Raw genomic sequence first — 17,129 nt, 5'->3', positions numbered from 1 at the left:
CAGATGTGAATTGAAACACCATAGCGGAGCTGTAAAAGGTGAGTGTGTGTCGTGAGAGAGCAGCCTGGAGCGTTTAGTACTGTAGTGTTTTAACCTGCTGTGAACTGGGAGACCAGACAGAGGGGGAGAGCCTGGCGTCAGCCATGTTTCTCTCTGTTGTCAGACCTGTTCTCTTCAGCACTAGAGACACAAGCCAATACATGCTGCTACATCTATAAGTCTTTCAGAATGAAGTTTTCTTTCCACTTGGAGCTGTGTGAATTTCCCTTTTGAACGATTAGCTGCATAGTTAACAACACTTCCAAAACAATGTTCTTAGTGTACCTACAACGTTATGGAATTTGGATATGGGATAGCATTACCTGTTCTGAGAACAAAGTATTACACATGATTCCATTTATAATATGTATAATCTTATTGCAAAACACAAATTAAATTCCTTCAGAATATTATTGAAAGTTAACAGATGTGCCTAAATGATGTTCTGAAGGACAGGACCTCAAAGCTGCTATTTTTCATAAAGACGTTTTTTTAATAGAAATATACATAATCATATATAATTTCATTGGTGAATCATTTCCTAAAATGTATCTTCACTCCAAGAAGTATGTTGACATCCATCATCACATTGTTAAATCTGCCAACGTATTTTTACAACCTGTTTCTAACAAACACATCGTAACATGACTCCTTGACTCTTCCAGAGCATTCACACACATTTGGCAATGCATTAGACAGCCAATCAAATCAATCACCAATGGACATCTGTTTCCAGACAGCCTGATCTGGGCCACAGTTTGGTTGATTTGAGTCAATCAACAGACACATGGGTCGAAGCCTGCAATCTCTTCAGTCTCCCTCCAAACAGCCACACAGAGAGACGCCTGAGCTGTCTAAACCAGGATATCAGATCAGCTAATGGCTAATAGACACGATATTTCCTAGTGGGCTGGATGAAAGGCTGTGATTGCAGGGAGAGCATTTCCATTTTTGTCTCCGAGCAGGGATTTCAGCCACACTGATTCAGAGCCATTAGATACTGAGAGAAAACAGACAGAACACAATCAACAACATCTCTAAAACTTTCACAGGAAATGAACATCTAACTGACTAATTGATTGGGAATAAGATGCTGGAGTAACAGAGCTGAGCTCTCTTAACAACTTTAATAGCAAAGAACGGTGAATAAATTCTGTTTTACGGTAACCAATCAACTGAATGTCCTGTGGATTGTTGGATCATCAGCATTCCTATCGGAGTCATTGTATCTATTTGCATCACAAATATGATGTAGGGGACAGGGTACATCAGATTATTAGCATATGTGACCTATTCAATACCATTCATCATGACGTAGTTGCTTGTTTGATGCATTTGCATGCAGAATCTTGCTTTATTGTTCTTAACAGATAATCCCCCAAACACTAAAAGGACATACAGACCAGATTAAAATAAAAAACATTCATTTAGTGTACCTACCGTGCTTCTACACCTGCATTGCTTGCTGTTTGGGGTTTTAGGCTGGGTTTCTGTACAGCACTTTGAGATATCAGCTGATGTAAGAAGGGCTATATAAATACATTTGATTTAAATGTAGAGTAATTTCCAGTAAGTCATTCATATAGAACTAAATTGGTCTCTCTCTCTCTGTCTGTCTGTCTGTCTGTCTGTCTGTCTGTCTGTCTGTCTGTCTGTCTGTCTGTCTGTCTGTCTGTCTGTCTGTCTGTCTGTCTGTCTGTCTGTCTGTCTGTCTGTCTGTCTGTCTGTCTGTCTGTCTGTCTGTCTGTCTGTCTGTCTGTCTGTCTGTCTGTCTGTCTGTCTGTCTGTCTGTCTGTCTGTCTGTCTGTCTGTCTGTCTGTCTGTGTCTGTCTGAGGGGATACGACATTGGAAATTGCCAAGGTGAAGCATTTGGGATTAACTGGGATTGACTGTGAGATTGATTAAGAAATGCAAACACAGTCTTGTAAAAATGGTGGCATAAAGGTGATGCCATAATAACTTAAGGTTGGTGGAATTAAGTGATTGCTTTAAGGTAATTTCTTTTGGAGGTCTGTATGTAGGAAATGAGTCTAGAGGGGTGAATTCTTCTTTAAAATGGCATGTTTCACCCTAAATCCTAATCATACTACACTGTTGCTACTACAGAATAACACAAAAAAATGTCTCTTCCAGTAGTGAGGGGGACTTTATAATTATCTTACAATACTTTCTTACTGCTGTGGGTCTATGATGGGTTAGTAAAGTGTGTACATACAGGTAGAGACCGATTACAGACATCTCTGCTGCTTGTCGTTTGGTGTCACCACCACAAAGTGTTACACTACTGCCGTCCGCTGGAACTTATTTCCATACAGGTTTCTAAGCAACAAGATGTTTAGTTTGCTTTGTTGTTGTGTTGTACTTTTCCAGTTCATAATGTACACGTCTGGAATGCTGTTTCAGCCAATCAGCATCCAGGATCCAAATGAGGTTTTCTATGTATTCTAAATCTGTATTTGTTAGCCCACCCTACACGTCCCCCATACTGGACTCTCTCTAGCAGTGAGGAGAGAGCAGTGGTGGAAAAAGTACCCCATTTTTAAAAAGTGAAAGTCAACCAGTAAAATACTAGTTGAGTAAAAGTCTAAAGTAAATGTAATTGGTAAAATATATTTAAGTATCAAAAGTAAAAGTAAAAGTATAAATCTACAACAATTCCTTACATAAAGCAAACCAAACGGCACCACATTCTTGTTTTTTAAATTTACAGACAGGCAGGTGCATGGTCCAACACTTTTTAACATTTTTTTTTTATTCCAAAGTATTTTTACTGAAGTACTTTACATCACTGCGAGAGAGTGACAGTATATGTAGACCTGGGATGAATTGGTACCACATGTATTTTGGGTGTACCATAAAATAGCCTGTCATACCAAAACAGGATTGAAAGCTGATGATTTTCTTGCCCTGTAACATTGTTAGAGAGAACAGCTTGGCCCCTGCCTGGGCAGGCAGCTAGTTGGACATACTCTTAGGGTCTGCTCCTCAGGAGACCAATAGTCACTTTATGTGGGGATTTGAGACACTGACTTTATAGCTCTACTGTACAAAATACACTGTAAAACATTCACACAATATCCACTCACAGCACCGAGAAGGAGTTGGTTTTCTAATTAACACCACTGTACCCCAAAAATAAACTAATTTAACTGAGTGACACCAAGAAGTTGATTCACGGTTGGGATGGTGTTCTTCGGCTTGCAAGCCTCCCCCTTTTTCCTCCAAACATGACGATGGTCATTACGGCCAAACAGTTCTATTTTTGTTTCATCAGACCAGAGGACACTTCTCCAAAAAGTACGATCTTTGTCCCCATGTGAAGTTGCAAACTGTAGTCAGACTTTTTTATGGTGGTTTTGGAGCAGTGGCTTCTTCCTTGCTGAGCGGCCTTTCAGGTTATGTCGATATAGGACTCGTTTTACTGTGGATACTTTTGTACTTGTCTCCTCCAGCATCTTCACAAGGTCCTATGCTGTTGTTCTGGGATTGATTTACACTTCTCGCACCAAAGTCTGTTCATCTCTAGGAGACAGAACGCATCTCCTTCCTGAGAGGTATGACGGCTGCATGGTCCCATGGTGTTTATACTTGTGTACTATTGTTTGTACAGATGAACATGAACAACACCTTCAGGCATTTGGAAATTGCTCCCAAGGATGAACCAGACTTGTGGTGGTCTACAATTTTTTTTCTGAGGTCTTTTTTCTGAGGCTGATTTCTTTTGATTTTCCCATGATATCAAGAAATGAGGCACTGAGTTTGAAGTTAGGCCTTGAAATACATCCACGGGTACACCTCCAATTGACTCAAATTATGTCAATTAGCCTATCAAAAGCTTCTAAAGCCATGACATCACTTTCTGGAATTTTCCAAGTTGTTTAAAGGCACGGTCAACTTAGTGTATGTAAACTTCTGACCCACTGGAATTTTGATACAGTGAATTATAAGTGAAATAATCTGCCTGTAGACAATTGTTGGACAAATTACTTGTGTCATGCACAAAGTAGATGTCCTATCTGACTTGCCAAAACTATCGTTTGTTAACAAGAAATGTGTGGAGTGGTTGAAAAACGAGTTTTAATGACTCCAACCTAAGTGTACGTAAACTTCCGACTTCAACTGTATATACCAAAACAGTTTCTTAGGAATATTTTGAAGCGAATTTGGAACAGTTTACTGATTCTAAATCTACTATGTGATATCTGTCCTATAGTATTTATGATAATATACACTACCATTCAAAAGTTTGGGGTCACTTACAAATGCCCTTGTTTTCCATGAAAACATACATGAAATTAGATGCAAAATGAATAGGAAATATAGTCAAGACGTTGACAAGGTTGTAAATAATGACTTTTTAATTGAAATAATAGTGTCCTTCAAACTTTGCTTTCGTCAAAGAATCCTCCATTTTCAGCAATTACAGCCTTGCAGACCTTGGCATTCTAGTCGTCAATTCTTTGAGGTAATCTGAAGAGATTTCACCCCATGCTTCCTGAAGCACCTCCCACAATTTGGATTGGCTTGATGGGCACTTCTTACGTACCATACGGTCAAGCTGCTCCCACAACAGCTCAGTAGGGTTGGGATCTGGTGACTGTGCTGGCCACTCCATTATAGACAGAATACCAGCTGACTGCTTCTTCCCTAAATAGTTTGGAGCTGTGCTTTGGGACATTGTCCTGTTGTAGGAGGAAATTGGCTCCAATTAAGCGCTGTCCACAGGGTATGGCGTTGCGAAATGGAGTGACAGGCTTCCTTCTTCAAGATCCCTTTTACCCCGTACAAATCTCCCACATTACCAGCACCAAAGCACCCAGACCATCACATTGCCTCCACCATGCTTGACAGATGGCGTCATCACTCCTCCAGCATTTTATTTATTTATTCTGCGTCTCATGAAAGTTCTTCTTTGTGATCTGAACACCTCAAACTTAGACTTGTCTGTTCATTAAAAAAAATTCCAGACTTCCTCTGTCCAGTGTCTGTGTTCTTTTGCCCATCTTAATCTTTTCTCTTTATTGCTCAGTCAGAGATATGTCTTTTTCTTCTTTCTATCGCCTCTGTTTGTGGGTACTATTTAATGAAGCTGCCAGTTGAGGACTTGTGAGGCGTTTGTTTCTCAGACTAGACACTCTAATGTACTTGTCCTCTTTCTCAGTTGTGCTTTCTATTCTGGTTAGAGCTAGTTTTCACTGTTCTGGAAAGGGAGTAGTACACAGCGTCAGTTTCTTGGCAATTTCTCACATGGAATAGCATTCATTTCTCAGAACAAGAATAGACTGACGGGATTCAGAAGAAAATTATTTGTTTCTGGCCATTTTGAGCCTGTAATTGAACCCACAAATGCTGATGCTCCAGATACTCAACTAGTCTAAAGAAGGCCAGTTTTATTGCTTCTTTAATCAGAACAACAGTTTTCAGCTGTGCTAACATAATTGCAAAAGGGTTTTCTAATGATCAATTAGCCTTTTAAAATGCTAAACTTGGATTAGTTAACACAACGTTCCATTGGAACACAGGAGTGATGGTTACTGATAATGGGCCTCTATACGCCTATGTAGATATTCCATTAAAAATCTGCCATTTCCAGCTACAATAGTCATTTATAACATTAACGATGTCTACACTGTATTTCTGATCAATTTTATGTTATTTTAAATGGACAAAAAAGGTGCTTTTCTTTCAAAAACAAGGACATTTCTAAGCAACCCCAAACTTTTGAATGGTAGTGTACATGCATGGTCTGAGATGGAAAGCATATAGAACAGAGTCAAATAGAATAGAGAAGCCAACAGTAGAATAGAGTAGAATAGAATAGAGTAGAATAGAGTAGCGTAGAATAAAGTAGAGTAGAGCAGAGGAGAGGAGAATAGAGTAAAATAGAGTAGACCATAGTAGAGCAGAGTAGAATAGAGTAGAATAGAGTAGACCATAGTAGAGTAGAGTAGAGCAGAGCAGAGTAGAATAGAGTAGAGCAGAATAGCGTAGAACAGAGTAGAGCCGATTACAGTAGAGTAGAAGAGAATAGAGTAGAACAGAATAGAGTAGAATAGAGTAGAGTAGAGTAGACTAGAGTAGAGCACAGTACAGTAGAATAGAGTAGACTAAAGCAGAGCAAAGTAGAATAGAGAAGAGTAAAGCAGAGCAGAGTAGAATAGGGTAGAGAGGAGCAGAGTAGAATAGAGCAGAGTAGTGCAGTGTATAGCAGAGTAAAATAGAGTAGAATGTAATAGAGAATAATAGAATAGAGTAGAATACAGTAGAATAGAGCAGTGTAGAATAGAGTAGAATAGAGCAGAGCAGATTAGAGTAGAATAGATTAGAGTAGAATAGAGTAGAATAGAGTAGAGTAGAGCAGAGTAGAATAGAGTAGAATAGAGCAGAGCAGATTAGAGTAGAATAGATTAGAGTAGAATAGAGTAGAGTAGAATAGAGTAGAATAGATTAGAGTAGAACAGAGTAGAGTAGAGTAGAATAGAGTAGAGTAGAACAGAGTAGAATAGAGTAGAGTAGAATAGAGCAGAGTAGAATAGAGCAGAGTGCAGTGTGGGGCGGCAGGTAGCTTAGTGGTTAGCGCGTTGGACTAGTAACCAGACGGTTGCAAGATCAAATCCCCCAGTTGACAAGGTAAAAATCTGTTTTTCCGCCCCTGAACAAGGCAGTTAACCAACTGTTCTTAGGCCGTCATTGTAAATAAGACTTTGTTCTTAACTGACTTGCCTAGTTAAATAAAGGACTAATTAAAAAGAGCAGAGTAGAATACAGTAGAATAGAGCAGATTACAGTGGAATCGTGCAGATTACAGTAGATTAGAATAACAGATACACATTTGTGAGAGGAGCATCAACAGTGTTGAAGGCTTCCCTTCCTTTTCCCTCTCTCTTCCCATAGGGAAGTAAAGGCGATAGATGACTGCTGTGAGATAGATAACCCTACAGTGACTTTGCATCAACATGTGTCAGATAAGAGACTTTCAAGTGTCTGGTGAGAACTAAATAATTAGCTATTGCCGCCTTTAGCATTTGAATGGGCCCTTTAACTCTGAAAGCTCTCATTGTTTTGAGTAACGGCTCGGGCCCTATACCCTCAGTATCAGCTAAGTCTCCTATTGAAGAGGGAATCAGAAGAGAAACGTTTAAATGAAGGATAAGAGGTCCTGGTCTCTTTGTAGGGCAAGAGGCAGCGGGACCTGTTTTGTTGCCCATCACTAGATTGTCATTTCAATGGATTACTGAAGGGGTAAACAAAGTCATGCTGATAGCACCCTCACATCATGAATAAGATCAAATGTGTCTCACAAGTGCACAGAAGTTCTTTCCCCAAACCCTCATCATTGATCCCAGAATAGCAAGATAGGCTATCACATGAAGTCAATGACAATCCAAAATGAAGTGTCAACGCACTAGAGTCAACAGCACCCTGGAGTCAACACTCTAAGCAAGCTAATGAAGTGGAGGATGTGTTGAGGTGCTTCCACCCAGCACTGGATCTAATGCAATTCAATTCAATAGACAATACTATAGAGTCAACACACACTAAACAACAGTCATCAAGCAAATTACATGGAGGAAGTATCAAGGACAAGGTGATTCTACACATCACTAGGTCTACGGAGGCTCCAGCAATACTGTCCTGTATAAGGAGGCAGCCATGACCAGACAACTGTAAAGAATACCAACAGACAGCCATGTCCAGACAACTGTAAAGAATACCAACAGACAGCCATGTCCAGACAACTGTAAAGAATACCAACAGACAGCCATGTCCAGACAACTGTAAAGAATACCAACAGACAGCCATGTCTAGACAACTGTAAAGAATACCAACAGACAGCCATGTCCAGACTAGTGTAAAGAATACCAACAGACAGCCATGTCCAGACAACTGTAAAGAATACCAACAGACAGCCATGTCCAGACAACTGTAAAGAATACCAACAGGCAGCCATGTCCAGACAACTGTAAAGAATACCAACAGACAGCCATGTCCAGACAACTGTAAAGAATACCAACAGACAGCCATGTCTAGACAACTGTAAAGAATACCAACAGCCATGTCCAGACAACTGTAAAGAATACCAACAGACAGCCATGTCCAGACAACTGTAAAGAATACAACTGTAAAGAATACCAACAGACAGCCATGTCTAGACAACTGTAAAGAATACCAACAGACAGCCATGTCCAACTGTAAAGACAGCCATGTCTAGACAACTGTAAAGAATACCAACAGACAGCCATGTCTAGACAACTGTAAAGAATACCAACAGACAGCCATGACCAGACAACTGTAAAGAATACCAACAGACAGCCATGTCCAGACAACTGTAAAGAATACCAACAGACAGCCATGTCCAGACAACTGTAAAGAATACCAACAGACAGCCATGTCCAGACAACTGTAAAGAATACCAACAGCCATGTCCAGACAACTGTAAAGAGTACCAACAGACAGCCATGTCTAGACAACTGTAAAGAATACCAACAGCCATGTCCAGACAACTGTAAAGAGTACCAACAGACAGCCATGTCTAGACAACTGTAAAGAATACCAACAGCCATGTCCAGACTAGTGTAAAGAGTACCAACAGACAGGCTTGTTTGCGCATCGTAGTTGAAGTCATTTAACAACATCACATTACTAGATTGCTGGATCATCATGGTTCGGTCATCCTGACCGTGATAACCAATCACATCACACCTGCTGGCATGGTTCTGTGAGCAGATGGTCTACAAATGAGACGACAGGCGTACAGGCCTGTACAATAGCTTTTAATAGGTACCTGAGCAGTCATACAGCCATCTGTACAGCCTGGGGTCCTACAGGGTATTTCAAACATGTACATGGACAGAGACTGTGGCCGCATCCCAAATGGCACCCCATTCCCTATATAGTGCACTACATTTGACCAGGGTCTATAGGGTACCCATGGGGCTCTGATCAAAAGGAGTGCACAATATAGGGACTAGGGTGGAATTTGTAATGCAGCCTGACAGATTGACAGATAGTGTAACTTTTAATGCTGACCCTCACTCTGAGGCAAAAATATGACAGTATTTACAGTATAGCTACTATAAATCAATGAGGTTATGTCAGTTAATTGTTTTCTGCAGTGCAGGGCCATACACAGATTAGGTGGATTTGTTTTGCCTGAAGTGTTAATCTCTAAACCTGTACAGGAGGTCAACGACAGGGCCAAGGCTGTTTGGGAGGTTTTGGAGTATAGTGTGTCCCTGTCGAGGGTGGTGTGGTTGATCATCTGTTCATAGATACACTCAGAAAAAAGGGTTCCAAAATGGTTCTTTGGCTGTCCCCATAGAACCCATTTTGGTTACACGTAGAACCCTTTTGAGTTCCATGTAGAACCCTCTGTGGAAAGGGGGGTTCTACATGGAACCAAAAAGGGTCCTTCAAAGGGTTCTCCTATGGGGACAGTCGAAGAACATTTTTAGGTTCTAGATAGCACCTTTTTTCTAAGAGTTTAGTTTGGTGACAACGTCAGATGGCGGATAATGCCATCCTTAATACTGTAGCTTTAGCTGTACTGAACAGGCTGCTTCCTTTTCCCCACAAATAATGAACTAGTGGCTGGTGTTTAGCTGACTAGATAGAGCAAGAGCTCCCTGAAGACAGAGACGGGGAGAGAATAAAAAAGTTAAAGACGAAATAAAAAATAAAAAGTCGGACTGATAAGTTCCCTGTAACCAAGGACATTAAAAAAGCCAGCAGAGCCACATACCACAGCTGATCTTATCATAGCCAAACCCTTATGTAAACCTATATCATTGAGTCATAGGTACAGATACAGGAACTGCAGGGTGTCATAAAGCTTACAGCACGTGTCTCTCCTGTCCTGCCCCACAGCATTCAACAGAACACAATGATGTCAGCGGTGGCAGATTGCTTTACCTAATTCACTCCTTTCCCCTGTCTCTACCATTAGGACCTTGCCTGAACTTCCATTGAATTGACAAATCTTCACTTGGGAGAACTGGGTCGGAGCTGCGGGGAGCCCCAAATTGAATTACATGCACATTTCTCAGTCACAAAGGAGAGCTATCACTAATTAAAACATGTGATTGATGAGACTGACGGTCCATGCTGGAGGAGGATAAATCACGCTCTTCACTTTGCTGCATTGGTTTCTATCTCATCTATCTACAACATTACCCACTGGTTGAGTCAGTGTTGTTTCCATGTCATTTCAACAACAAACAACTCAATGTCTTTCCTTCTGATGATGTTGAATCAACATGGAAAACTGATTAAAGTCATCAACGTGATGGAATTTGGAGAATTTTCCTCCTTTTTTTCCACCCCCAAAAACTCTATTTTGGTATTTTATACATGATGATGTGGCTGGTGACACTTTGCTTCAATATCTTCAAAACTTGACTGCTGACATGCAACACATTCTGGGACTGTATGAACAGTGGATTCATAAAAAATGTATTAAAAAAAATACATATTTCTTTTGGACTGGATTTTCCCTTTCAACCTAAATCCAGTGACATGGTACACATTTTTGTTGATTTCACGTTTTAATTCATGTTAGTTGACAACAAGGTCATTTTTTAAATCAAAACTACATCTCATGCATTGGTTTCCATCTCCTCTCCTTGGTCAAAACAGAGCCAAACTACTGAAAAAGGATCGCTGTATGTGCGGGTGAGTGAGTGCAAGAATTCAGCGCAAAATACACTGAGTGTACAAAACATTAAGAACACCTGCTCTTTCCATGACACAGACTGACCAGGTGAATCCAGGTGAAAGCTATGATCCCTTATTGATGTCACTTGTTAAATCCACTTCAATCAGTGTAGATGAAGGTGAGGAGACGGGTTAAAGAAGAATTTTTAAGCCTTGAGACAATTGAGAAATGGATTGTGTGTGTGTGCCATTCAGAGGGTGAATGGGCAAGACAAAGATGTAAGTGCCTTTGACTGGGGTATTGTAGTAGGTGCCAGGTGCACCGATTTGTGTCAAGAACTGCAATGGTGCTGGAGTTTTCACGCAGCACAAATGTCAAACTCATTCCACAGGGGATGAGTAACTGTGCATTTTCACTCCTCCCTTGTACTTAATTGATGAATTAAGGTCACTAATTAGTAAGGAACTCCCCTCACTTGGTTGTCTAGGGATTAATTGTAACAAAAAAACAAAAACCTGCAGACACTCGGCCCTCCGTGGAATGAGTTTGACACCCCTCCCTGTAGAGTGCATGCCCCGATGAATTGAGGCTGTTCTGATGGCAAAATGTATGTATTCTTCAGTGAGACAACAGAAACAAACAAACCAAATATGATTTGAAACTTCTCTTGTGTAGGTTTATACTGAGATAGATTATAAAGGAGATACACGGGAAAGTCCATTGTATATAATAGTGACCTGCTTTCTACACCCATGCTCTTAATTATGTTACCCAACAGGAACTCTGACCCAGTAAAAAGGCAAGCTGTCAAACCACCGTCCAGGGACAGCACTTAGTGTGTAATCACTGTCTGTCTAATGGCTTTAGAACTGAGCTAATGGCACACACACACACACACACACACACACACACACACACACACACACACACACTTCCTATTCTCTGTACCTGCAGCTCCCTGATCAGTAATGTCTGTCTGTGTGTCCTCTGTACCTGCAGCTCTCTGATCAATGATGTCTGACTATCCTGTTCTCTGTACCTGCAGCTCTCTGATCAGTGATGTCTGTCTGTCCTGTCCTCTGTAGCTGCCTGCAGCTGTCTGATCAGTGATGTCTGTCAGTCCTATTCTCTGTACCTGTAGCTGTCTGATCAGTGATATATGTCTGTGCTGTCCTCTGTAGCTACCTGCAGCTGTCTGATCAGTGATGTCTGTCAGTCCTATTCTCTGTACCTGCAGCTATCTGATCAGTGATATATGTCTGTGCTGTCCTCTGTAGCTGCCTGCAGCTGTCTGATCAGTGATGTCTGTCAGTCCTATTCTCTGTACCTGTAGCTGTCTGATCAGTGATATATGTCTGTGCTGTCCTCTGTAGCTACCTGCAGCTGTCTGATCAGTGATGTCTGTCAGTCCTATTCTCTGTACCTGCAGCTATCTGATCAGTGATATATGTCTGTGCTGTCCTCTGTAGCTACCTGCAGCTGTCTGATCAGTGATGTATGTCTGTCCTGTTCTCTGTACCTGCAGCTCTCTGATCAGTGATATATGTCTGTGCTGTTGTCTGTATATACCTGCAGCTCTCTGATCAGTGATGTCTGTCAGTCCTGTCCTCTGTCTAACCTCATCAAATGCTCTAATTGGCCAGCTAAGCTGAGGCCTTATGTGAGAGAGAGACCACAATGAACCTCAGGGGTGCTATCTGAGACACAGCCTATTCCATATGTAGTGCACTATTTCTTGCACTACATAATAGTGCACTACATAGTCCCATAGGGCTCCCTGGTCCAAAGTCCAAAGTGTACTCTATATAGGGAATAGGGTGTAATTTGGGACATAGATTCAGTAATTCTCTATCGTCCTGTCCATCTATCCATCTATCTATCTATGACTGAATTATAAACAAGGTGCCAATCTTATCCATTCATGTGGGGTTGAGGCCTATAGAGTTCTCCTAATGTATATAGGATCTGAATTATGGACTCATCTCAACGTTAGACCCCTTTTGAGGGAGGAAAGTGGCTGTATAGCTGGAAAAACCTTTCCTGGAATTCTGATTCTTTCATCAATGTGGTTTATCAGTCCAATTCATCAAAATTGTGTAAACATGGTTGAATGCAATGTACTTTATAAACACAACACTTACATTAATTTACCATAAAGTACCAGAAGTGATTCAAAAGTCAATTTTCAGAGGTGGCTATCAAGTAATCAACAATCTGTACTCTCCTGTGATAACCTATGTCGTAACCAGAACAACCTCACTAGTCCATTCTGCCTAATTCTCCTTGCTAGCCTCCTGCCTCTCCTAGGTGGACCATTCCAGTGGTGGCTATCTAGCTAGCCTCCTGCCCCCTACTGTAGGTGGACCATTTACAGTGGTAGCTAGGTAGCTAGCCTCCTGCCTCTCCTAGGTGGACCATTCCAGTGGTAGCTAGCTAGCTAGCCTCCTGCCTCTCCTAGGTGGACCATTCCAGTGGTAGCTAGCTAGCCTCCTGTCACTGCTGTTTCTGTCTTTGGACCCTCACAATAATTTGGCATCTCTTTAAAAGCGGCATGCAAGTCTGATCCTGTCAGTGGGTTTGGTTTTGTTCCTGCAGCCAATTAGCGGGTCCTGCCTTAGCCTGCAGCTAAAAGGAGTCTAATGGCCTGGGTATCCACCTGATAGGTGCAAGAGACAACTACCCACTGGGCTTTCATTTCACAGGAGGGGGTGGAGGAGGGGGAGACTTCTGAGCTTTTCACCATTACACAGGACTTCATTGTGACTGCTGGCCGTTTGATCTTAAAATAATTTACTTAATGATCTCACCGCGGGAGCAATTGGTGCTGCTCGATTAGTCTGCAAGGTCTAATGGACATGGGAAGAAATAGGAGGAAGGAGGGAGGGAGGGAAGGATAGAAGGAGAAAGGGGGGACAGCACAGTGAAGGGCTAAATGCTACCATTTTGAAACCTTGGGGAGCGATATTTTCGAGCGTCATGGAGAGACTGAGCTTGTGACTGTGATCAGGGCTTCCAGGTACATTTCTCTTCTTCTGAAAATAAATGCTACTGTTTTTTAAACATCTAACAGGAAGACAATGTGTAGAGTCAAAGCAGTTTATTAATGATCAGATTGAAAATATTGGAAATATGTGGCTTCCAACCTGGGTAAAAGAATGACATTTGATAGAAAAGCACCAAAAACCATGATTTGTGTGGTGTCTAACCCTGACACAATACATTCCACATTGACCTGTAGAACATGTCTTTGTTTGATGGTTCCCTGCCCTGTTCCAGCCCAATACATTGTCAGAGGAGGATCTTGGTTGGGTTTTGTCAGGCTAGAGCGATAGTGAATCACGTACGGTAATGAGGGGGATAACTAGTACACCGGCGCCCCCGTTATTAAAATAATTACATTTATGATCAGGATTTCCCCTGACAATTCCCCCCGTTTTATGGAATTGAATGAACAGCAATTAAGTTTAATGGGGAAGTTTAGAACTCATTTTAGTTCACAGGGGCAAATTGAATTAAGAGCGCCACATAATTGCAATAACACTGATTCGTCTCCCTGTTAACAAGGAACACCGGATGACTTAATAGAAAATTAAAACACTGTAATTTAACCTTTCGCTGTGTTGTACATACAGTGTGTCTAACTTACCGGTAGGATCCGGTCTTTTCTTCAGGAGAACTGCAGAGCTGCTAATGAATACTTCCACCTATAGAGACACACAAAGGAATCACTATTAATAAAGACTTCTCACCTTTACTGTGCAACGTATAAAGATAATATTATTTGACATTCATTACAGCTGGGAGCAAACATTTATTCAAACGTGAAAGGAAAAACAAGAAAGATAAACATAGAAAATGATGACCTCAAGCTCTAGGCATTTTAGGGTCACGGAGGAGAGAAGAGTTGAAAAGGTCATTGGACTAGTACTGTCCAATGAGGAGCCTGGAACTATGTATCTGCCACGGGGCCAGAAAGGCCTTCTAACTGACCCCTGTCCTTGGTTGGAACAAGCAGAGGGAAGGGGGAAGGGTTGGAGAGACGCACCCATTACAATATGGTTGGACTCGGGTAAATTGGTGCAGTTTATAGCAATCCCTCTGGCAAAGAAAGAAGGAGAGAGAGGGGTGGGGGTGGGGTCTAACATAGATGACTGTTATTAAATCACTGAGGAAGGTTGTTAGCGCACGTCAAGTTGTTTGCAACATGTCATGACAAAACCCAGACTCACTCAACCCATTCATTTGCACTTTAGTCTCCACAGTCACATTTTCTGAATGGAATTTTTTTGATAGGCACATAATCTGATGACATCACATTTGATCGACATTAATGTAATGTGGAAGCTGCCAGTTGACCGACTAGGTTACCATAGCAATAATTCATAGACATTGACAACAATTTATAAATCAAAATGGTTTGCCTGCACAAAGGGGTTGTTTTATGGTAATGTACAGAAACATGTGTACATTTTGTACAATATTGTTCTGTTTCACAGTTGTAATATCTAGGCTGCTATAGGGACTTAATAGACTAAGAAAGGGGAACAAGTTCATTAAAAAATAAAATGATAAGTCAACAACACAGTAACAATAAGTCAACAGCACAGTAACAATAAGTCAACAACACAGTAACAATAAGTCAACAGCACAGTAACAATAAGTCAACAACACAGTAACAATAAGTCAACAACACAGTAACAATAAGTCAACAACACAGTAACAATAAGTCAACAACACAGTAACAATAAGTCAACAACACAGTAACAATAAGTCAACAACACAGTAACAATAAGTCAACAACACAGTAACAATAAGTCAACAACACAGTAACAACAACAACACAGTAACAATAAGTCAACAACACAGTAACAATAAGTCAAGTCAACACAGTAACAATAAGTCAACAACAGTAACAATAAGTCAACAACACAGTAACAATAAGTCAACAACACAGTAACAATAAGTCAACAACACAGTAACAATAAGTCAACAACACAGTAACAATAAGTCAACAACACAGTAACAATAAGTCAACAACACAGTAACAATAAGTCAACAACACAGTAACAATAAGTCAACAACACAGTAACAATAAGTCAACAGCACAGTAACAATAAGTCAACAACACAGTAACAATAAGTCAACAACACAGTAACAATAAGTCAACAGCACAGTAACAATAAGTCAACAACACAGTAACAATAAGTCAACAGCACAGTAACAATGATCTAAACACACAAATGGTGCAGATTTGTTTTTTATCACACATTGTGAAACTCACATAGTTTTAAAAAAGTCATTTGAACTGTGACTTCTTCACATATAAAATATTGTGGATGTTTCCATAAAATATATGTATCTCAGTGAAATATTGCAGTAGCCTCCTGCCAAAACACTCATTCACAAAAGCAATCGTAAATCTCACAACAAAGCCGGAGGGGAATTTCACAACAATGGAATCTTTATTTCTCAACGCCAATTCTCCAGTTGAAGCTAAAGAGCTAAAAGGACCTAGCTCTGCTTTGCATGACAAAAAGGATGTGCTCTCCAAGCTTCAATGACCTTTTAAAGTAGACACCAAAGCAGCATAAGTGGTGGAGAGAGGGCAAACACTAGAGCTGTGAAAAAAAAACCTCTCTCCGTTTTGCCTTCTTGATTTTATGTTGTGACTTTCAATACAAATCGGGGGCAAAGGTCAGCTGGGTTACTCCATAAAGAGAGGACAAGCTAAGCGGTATGTTGAACACTAGCCTACACTGCTTATCAACAACACTGCTTGTCTAGATCTGGAGGTATAACATATTTATTCTCCAAACTAATTATCTACAGTATGTAGACAGGCACTCTTTGATATATTTACCGATTGGTGATGAACTGTGCTCGACTTAGATCCAATTTTTATGTTATAAAAACAAATAACAAATGTTCATTTTACTGTGTTGATTATGTGATATAATTTACAGAAGCTGAGTTGATCCCAGATCATCATTTTATCTGATATGTTGATGTATTGTTGATCCTTGGTTGTCATTTGATCTGATTGGTTGATATATTGTTGATCCTTGGTCGTCATTTTATCTGATTATTTGATGTATTGTTGATCCCGGATCATCATTTTATTTGATTGGTTGATGCATTGTTGATCCCGGATTGTCATTTTATCTGATTGGTTGATGCATTGTTGATCCACAGACAACTAAATAAGGATGATCCAGGATCAGGTCTCTCTTGGAGAAATCAGGTTGTTCCCTACTACATATAGCGATGTATATACAGTTGAAGTCGGAAGTTTACATACACTTAGGTTGGAGTCATTAAAACTTGTTTTGTCAACAACTCCACAAGTTTCTTGTTAACAAACTATAGTTTTGGCAAGTTGGTTAGGACATCTACTTTGTGCATGATACAAGTAATTTTTCCAACAATTGTTTACAG

The 17,129-nt window shown here is 40.5% G+C and overlaps 1 long non-coding RNA gene across 1 annotated transcript; it reads right to left on the bottom strand.

The window, feature by feature from the left end:
* Positions 1-262: 262 nt before the first annotated feature.
* LOC121845612 lies at positions 263-16,357 on the bottom strand. The gene is made up of 3 exons (XR_006082658.1): positions 16,257-16,357; positions 14,341-14,398; positions 263-1,039 (listed from the first exon to the last, which is right to left on the bottom strand). It is a non-coding gene; the product is annotated as an uncharacterized LOC121845612 (long non-coding RNA).
* Positions 16,358-17,129: the final 772 nt, after the last annotated feature.

Source organism: Oncorhynchus tshawytscha, unplaced genomic scaffold (assembly GCF_018296145.1).
Source record: "Oncorhynchus tshawytscha isolate Ot180627B unplaced genomic scaffold, Otsh_v2.0 Un_contig_107_pilon_pilon, whole genome shotgun sequence".
Classification (NCBI taxonomy): Eukaryota; Metazoa; Chordata; class Actinopteri; order Salmoniformes; family Salmonidae; genus Oncorhynchus; species Oncorhynchus tshawytscha.
Note: the sequence above shows the minus strand (reverse complement) of the source record. Positions and strands in the feature narration are given on the sequence as shown.